The sequence below is a fragment of the Saccoglossus kowalevskii genome, chromosome 6, assembly GCF_978046115.1.
Source record: "Saccoglossus kowalevskii chromosome 6, keSacKowa6.1, whole genome shotgun sequence".
Taxonomy (NCBI): Eukaryota; Metazoa; Hemichordata; class Enteropneusta; family Harrimaniidae; genus Saccoglossus; species Saccoglossus kowalevskii.
This window is the reverse complement of record NC_140646.1, coordinates 25,824,247-25,832,390: the sequence shown is the minus strand read 5'-3', so window position 1 is coordinate 25,832,390 and position 8,144 is coordinate 25,824,247. Positions and strand designations below refer to the sequence as shown.

At 37.2% G+C, this 8,144-nt stretch overlaps 1 long non-coding RNA gene across 1 annotated transcript; it reads right to left on the bottom strand.

The window, feature by feature from the left end:
- Window positions 1-6,173: 6,173 nt before the first annotated feature.
- Window positions 6,174-7,480, bottom strand: LOC146742194 (uncharacterized). Its single transcript, XR_014929824.1, has 3 exons — window positions 7,399-7,480; window positions 6,799-6,941; window positions 6,174-6,262 (listed from the first exon to the last, which is right to left on the bottom strand). It is a non-coding gene; the product is annotated as an uncharacterized LOC146742194 (long non-coding RNA).
- Window positions 7,481-8,144: the final 664 nt, after the last annotated feature.

Sequence of the window (8,144 nt, the reverse complement as noted above, 5' to 3'; positions counted from 1 at the left end):
AGTTGCAATTTGCTTTCTTAAGATTGGTTGAGTTGAAACATTCAGGGCAAGTCAAACCACATTTCTGTGCATATTTGTTCAAGCACATGGTAGCACGTATTGGATTCTCAAGCATAGTGAAGAACCAGATGTAGCTCATGTGTTGAGTTTTAAATCCAGAAGTGCTGAAAGAAAATTGCTGTGGCAAAAGCTAACAAAGGAAATCATGCAAATAATGTTGAAGTACTCAAGGCAGGAAAGGGTTTTCTAATTCCCTTTAAAAAAACCATCATATCAGATAGGTGCAACTAAATATGTTCCCTGTCCAGCCTGTTTGGGATATTTCATCCGAACAGAATTATGGAAACATCACAAATCATGTACAGCCATATTCTGAGTCAGTATTGTTCGTAAAAACATTCGTTAATGGAGCAGCGTTCAAGTGACGATCAGTAACAATCTCAGCTAACGGGCTACTAATTTCATCGGATGATGTGTGGTCTGACGATATGTCACACTGTGGTACTTGACACTGGATTGACTGAGTGGTGATTCCATCTGGTGTTGTGTGGTTGGTATTACATCACATCCTGGTACTTGAGACTTGGCTAACTGACAACTGATTCCATCCGGTGAAATGCAGTCTGGTAATATGTCAGAACCAGGTACCTGAGACTTGGCTAACTGACAACTGATTCCATCCGGTGACAACTGATTCCATCTGGTGATGTGTGGTCTGATAATATGTCACACCCTGGTACATGAGACTTGGCTAACTGACAACTGATTCCATCTGGTGATGTGTGGTCTGGTAATATGTCACACCCTGGTACTTGAGACTTGGCTAACTGACAACTGATTCCGTCCTGTGACGTGCAGTCTGGTAATATGTCACACCTTGGTACTTGAGGCTTGGTTAACTGACAACTGATTCCATCCGGTGATGTGTGGTCTGGTAATATGTCACACCCTGGTACTTGAGACTTGGCTAACTGACAACTGATTCCGTCCTGTGATGTGCAGTCTGGTAATATGTCACACCTTGGTATTTGAGGCTTGGCTACCTGACAACTGATTTCATCCGTTAATGTGCGGTCTGGTAATATGTCACACCCTGGTACATGAGACTTGGCTAACTGACAACTGATTCCATCCGGTGATGTGCGGTCTGGTATTGTGTCAGACCCAAGTACCTGAGACTTGGCTAACTGACAACTGATTCCATCCGGTGATGTGTGGTCTGGTAATATGTCAAACCATGGTACTTGAGACTTGGCTAACTGACAACTGATTCCGTCCTGTGATGTGCAGTCTGGTAATATGTCACACTCTGGAACTTGAGACTTGGCTAACTGACAACTGATTCCATCTAGTGACGTGTGGTCTGGTAATATGTCGCACCCTGGTACTTGAGACTTGGCTAACTGACAACTGATTTCATCAGATGATGTGCGTTCTGGTAATACGTGACACCCTGGTACATGCTGGTATGACATAGCAGATCCTTGTGTTTGTTGCAAGTTTAATATCTACAAAAGCAATACAAATAGAAGAAGACAAAGATTTTAGAGCAATAAATATTTATATTTAATCTCACTCAACAGCATACAAGAAAATCAAGTCATTGGAAATAGCACAGCTATTTCACGTTACTTTTTCAACATAATGTTTTAAATACCATTATATGTGAAAAATGCATATACCATGTAGTAAACAAAATCTGTTCATGTATGAGCGAGATTCAGTTCCATATATATGGAAATGTACAACATTAAGTTTGATGCTTATGTGATGTTTGAAGCATGTTCAAGCATGTCAGTGATCTGGTAAAGAATTCATAAAAAATGGCTACCAGTCAACAATTTTGTACCAAAGCAAGTCATTTCATGATATGACAAGAGTCATCCTTATTTTAACAGTAAACATAACTGAAATTAGTCAGCCACTTTGAATCAGAGCATGAAAGAAATGACATAGGAATAGTAGTTTGATTGCCATCAATCAATATATGTCAGAGGCATACTTTATAACAGCATTCCACCATTCTGAATCAGATCCATCCTGGTCAATTAATGTCAGATACAGCTCTGAAACCACATTCATTACAACAAAATGCCAACCCCCCCCCCACCCCACATTCATAACTAACAACAAAATGACCACCAGTCAGCCATTTTGAATCCAGTCTGAGAAACAAAATTACTTGCAAACGTTCAATGTACATGTATGTATTAAGTTCACACAAGATCTATCCATACATGACCAAGGTCTGGAATCGGAATGGCATTGTTCTCCCCAAAAAAGGTGACAGGCATAATGCAAAAATTTTTCTTGTTTTGAATACTTAACCAGCTGCGAAAATTTACTAATGGACACGTGGGATAAAATTAGGTCAGCTTTTCTATAACATATTTCAAAAGCTCTACAAGCCCTACTACCGGTACATTGTTTACAAGTCATTGAAAATGACACAGTCCCCATTAAATTTTTGAAAGTTCTTTTTGTGCTCATCATATTAAAGCAGAGGGGTTGTCGCGAGCGTGTCCTTGAAACTTGAGTTCCAAGTGGCGTATACAACAGATTGTCTATTTACCGTACTCGACCGCGTTAGCGCCCATGCCCGGGCAAGCGCCCACCTCCCACTTTTGCGCAATTTTTATATTTGGGGTCACATTCGGCAAAGCGCCCACCCCTTCAAAATGCAACTAATTTAAAACTTGGTCTTGCGTAACGAATCTTGGTAAGCGTTTTTATATGATACAGCGTGGACATCGACCGCTGTGAACATGTTGTGAATGCGTAGAACACGGTAACCGTGCGTAAACTACGCTTCGACAATGACCTGTTATTAATTAATACAAGTAAAATGCAATACATAGTTCATGCCATATTCAGTCTAATTCTCAAAAATGGCTAGTTACTAGTTTTTTGGAAAAACCATGTCGTTTATTCGCTGAAATCAATTCCAACAGATCGTACTTCAACATCGATTATTCACTTCCGCATTGCGTTACCGGAAAGTCTTTGGGAATTTCCGAAGAATTGCGTCAGTACAACACAGCATTCTGATTAGTTAATAACCAACTTTGACCCATTAGGTCAAACGACGCTGCTGTAGGTCAAATCTGCAATTGCATCATGGCGGAAAGTGATTTTCATCGAGAGTTTGCGTACGATCCAACAACTTCGTCAGTGGAAATAATATGACAATTTTGACTTCGACTGTGTTCCAAAAGACTCAAATGTTTTTAATTCCGTAAATTATGGTGGTACGTAATTAATATTGTAATAAAATGTGCATATTTTTTGTGATCATTTCTGTTTCTTCATTGTGAAAATCAATGACGACACAAATTAATTTAGTAATTTGATTTTCCCTCAAAGACGTAATCTGTCACTTGATGAATCAAAATTTTCATTTGCACTCCTTTTCGAGGGGGGTGCTCGGGTAAGCACCCACCCCTACAAAATCGTGATTTTCTGAGTTGAGGCTTCTGGGCGCTAACCCGGTCGAGTACGGTACATCAAAACACGTGTTCTGTGTAGTAGTAATATGGCCAAAAATAAAAACAGCCATTATTCGGCCATCTTTGATCTGATTATGAAACACACTGATATGTATGATGTATGTGCCAAATATGAATGAAAATAGTACATAAATTGTGGAAATATTAATAGTAGTAAGGCCAAAAAGTCAGATGGCTGTCAATCAGATTTTGAAACAAATTGTCATGGACATGCATCCTAACATGTATAAAGTACATGTATGTGCCAAATTTGAATGAAAACTGACAGAGCACGTCCAAGATACCGCATAAAAAAAAAGAAAAGAAGATACCGACCATCTTTGATCCAATTACGAAAAAAATCGGCATGGACATGTAACCTAACATGTATAATCTATGTACCAAGTTTGAATGGCAACTGACAAAGCATGTCCAAAATACAACATTTTCAAAAAACAAGATGGCTGCCAGTTGGCCATTTTGAATCGAATCGCTAAACCACTGCATGTGCGTATCTCCCACATAAGGCACAAGGCACATGCAAAGAATGAACGGAATCGGTCTACAGGATTCTGAAATATGACTCAGAACAGACTGACGCACGGACGGACGAACGGACAGACTCAGGAACTCACAGACGGTCGGGGACATGTATCCTAACATGTATGATCTATGTACTAAATTTGAATGAAAACTGACAAAGCATGTCAAAAATACAACATTTTCAAAAAACAAGATGGCTGCCAGTCGGCCATTTTGAATCGAATCACTAAACCACTGCATGTGCATATGTGCCACATAAAGTACTAGGCACATGCAAAGAATGAACGGAATCGGTCCAAGGGATTCTGAGATACGACTCTGGACGAACGCACGGACTTCGTTCGAACGGGGACTAAAATACACTCCAAATTACAGCATGTTGTAAATTTAAAAAAAAACTGAAATGTTTGTCCCATTACCATCTCTGGGGAGAATTTTGCCATTCATGACCTAATACTCCCTTTCTGAATACAACTTCTCAACTTTGTGATCTTAGAAAGACGATTTAACAACTCCTGTGTCTTATCAGTAACATTCACTTCAGTCTTGTATATTGACATAGTTTCTAGCTTGCAATCATGATATCCCAATTCCAAACTGGGCTGTTGTTGTAACCCAATAATCATTTGTCTTGAAAAAACCAGTTTAGCTTTGCTGATGACATTAGATACTAGCAGGATCTTTTGAATATTTGGGGCATTACGCAGTTTTCTGAATGAGAGCCGATTTCTATCTGAAGCAATTTTTTCAACTGATATACTGATTATCCTTTGTGCATCAGTTGTATCCATGTTTCTTTTTGAATACTGTAAAGGGATTAAAGGTACATGCTCAGTGAATGGTGGCCCAAAAAACTTGTTTGCTAAAAATATGTTAAAGATTGGGGGGGGGGTCTCTCTCATGGGTAAACGGGCATTAACAAATGACTTCTCTGGCCAATGAAAACTCATATTTGGATCAAATGTAGCTAATTAATTAATTAATGTTTCAAATCGTATGGCACATTGTTCATTCATAAATGCAACTTGAACTGTGACCTCTTGTTATATGATTTGAATACTCAGATCTTTGTTATGATTTTAGCAAATTAAATGTAATATTTTATATCATGGAAATTGAAGTCAGCTTATTGAAACACGACTCGAATGACAGAATCATGTTCGGTTGTATTATCCACAGCCATTTGCCAGTGTACCACACCCACATGCTCAACCATTTTTAGCACTGAAGTAGGGAAATTCATGAATTTTACGGGTTTGCTATTGGATTTTTTTTTTCAACACTTCAAGGTAATAAATGCATAGTTGAAATGAACCAATACATTGATTTTAATGACTGTTTCACCTTGAGACAACTTAAATTTTTTTTTGGTTTAGCAATGAAAAATCAGAAAATATATATAATAAATAGTACCTCAATAATTATGGTTCTCAGTCGTCACATTGTTGTACATTATTCCCAGGAATTTTAGTCCAGGTTTGTCCTGTTTTAGCTGATCTTGCTGAATGATAGATATCGGTTTTGACTGTCCAAAACTCAGTATGGGCAAACTAATAGCGAACAACATTCCAAACAATAGGCATTTTCAAACCATTAAAAATATTTTTCTGGATATATCTACTGACATACTGCCATACCATACACATGCAAAATTAACAAATACATGTAGCGAGTGCAAGGTCAGGATGTATTTTAGAAAATTAGAAATATTTCACTCAGTCCATATTCTTTTTCATGGGGAAAACAGGAATAATTATACAAATCTTGAACACATCATGACAAGTCAACGATCAGAAGAAAAAAATATCACACCAATGGACTTTGCAAACCAGACAATCCTACTGTACTTGTGTTTGTGGTAGTACATGTGCAAGTGTATGTGCAATTTCGAATGGAATCAGTTAAAGGAATGAAGTGAACAAATATTACCCATTTCAGACTTTCACCAACTTCTCAACTGGAAATTGTATATAAATATATTTATAAGGCATATGCTGTTATAACATTATTATGAAAATAAGCATTATCTTACCTTATGCTCCCATGGTAATTTGACTGGTCCAAAATCATATAATATTTCCTCATTGACGTCAATGTCTTTTACAGCAAATAGTGCCAGGTATGGCTGTCCTTTGAATTCAAGTGTTTTCATTCTTGCATTTGGAGATTTTCTTTCATGGTTTACTAGCCGCCCATATTTAGGTCCATTGCCAGGTTCATTAGTAGAATCGATACTGCAACATTGGCAAAATATAGCTTTTGAAAAATATATAGCAAGGTAGATTTTTTTTATGGACTAAGAGTTAAAAGATTATTTTTACTGTCACAATCATTCATTTGATATAGACTTAAGAATGACCAGCAATCCCAAGTTATTGATAATAGTAAATTGCATACAGTCATATATGGTCATCCACTACATTAAAAGAAATAAATGAAGAAATATTCTTTGTGGCTAACATGGCAAAGTTGTTAAAGCTTTACTATTACATAAAATAAGAATTTGATATTTGTTACAAATATTGGTAGATGGGGTTACTGGCCTTATTTGTTCATGTAATTTATTGGTGATAGTAGGTATGAATTAAAAAAACACCACATGTGTTGTGTTTGAGTTTGAATAATTTCTGTGGCTGTGGTACAGGGTCACATAGTAGTCACAACACAGACATGTACACAGTACTATGGGATAGGCTAATATTAAATGCAGTTTAAATGAGTTTCATATGAAAACATTGTAAAGATGTGGACACTAACCAATATGTCTTACCCTTGAATTTAAAAAAAGTAACGGAATACACTGCCATCAGAAGACTTCACGAATCTCTCCCTCCGACCCACTAATAAGTTCACCATCGTATTGCAATAAGAAATTTCTTTTATTGAATTGCTTTCCAGCAAAAACACCTCTACCTGGAATAAAATAAACCATAAATGATAAACTAGTCATTACACTTGTGACTTGGATATATTTCGAAATACAAGTTAACATGAAGCAGTGATGAAGCCGTTCAGTTATTTAGGACATTGAGCACCGTGGTAAACGGCAAACAGTCAGATTAAATATATTCTCATCTGAGGGACATCAAAGAATCGTACAACGAACAGCTGAAATACTTGCTGATTATCGCTAAAAACTATAAACAAACGTCTTTTTCAATATACTGAGATCTGAATGCACAAATCTAACGCAGACTGAAGTAAATTTCGATTCCACTGCCATGGTTCGAACGGCACATGGTCTTCGAAAAACGTGCTGTCAGTCTTTGGTTTAGAATATAATGTGTTGTCAACTGACAGGAAATTGATTGCATATTATTAATCGCGCCGAACTGAGCACAAAAAATTTGTTAATTCTTTACATTATTACCTTCCTGAATAACTCCATTCACAGCATATCAAAAAATCACAGCCGATCAGAACAAAACTGCCATTTTTTATTGGGACCCCCTAAGCTCTTAAGACCAAAGACTCCCTAAGTTTTATTATAGAATTTTGTATTTGGAAACTGGTGTAATATCAGTGTTCTTACGGCTAATCTCATTTTTGTGTCTAAACAATAAATCACAGTTATTTTTTTTTTAGCATGCACTTTCATTGCCGCCAGATATTAATGCGTACTGCCGAAATACAAAAACAAAACAACGAGAACGCGTACAAAATAAAAAAATAATTAGATAAAAAAAATATTGTCACTCAGTTTGAAATTATTTTACAGTAAGTGCATTCTACTATAAAAGTGTTCTGTTTAGATTACTAGTATTCGATATGGTAACACCTACGCGCTTGGTCCCAGCATTTAGCACATTGTCGCTGAAGACAGACAACAAATAGAAACAGTAAAGTGAACAGTGGAACGTCATACCTTTCCATAGCACAATCGTCTCATAAAATCCTGGCTGGTCAGTTTGTTTGGCTATATAATATTCTGCCACTTTTATTTGATCTTCTTTAGAAGAGAGCAGTCGATGTGACCGTCGTGTGCTTCGAGTGCCCGCCATGCTTAACTTGTTGGCCTTTTCTCCATGCCCATATTATGCGCACGTCCACGCGAGTAGTAACATTTCTTCGCTTTCACATACGTTTTCCATTTTACATTGAAAGACAAGTACTGGA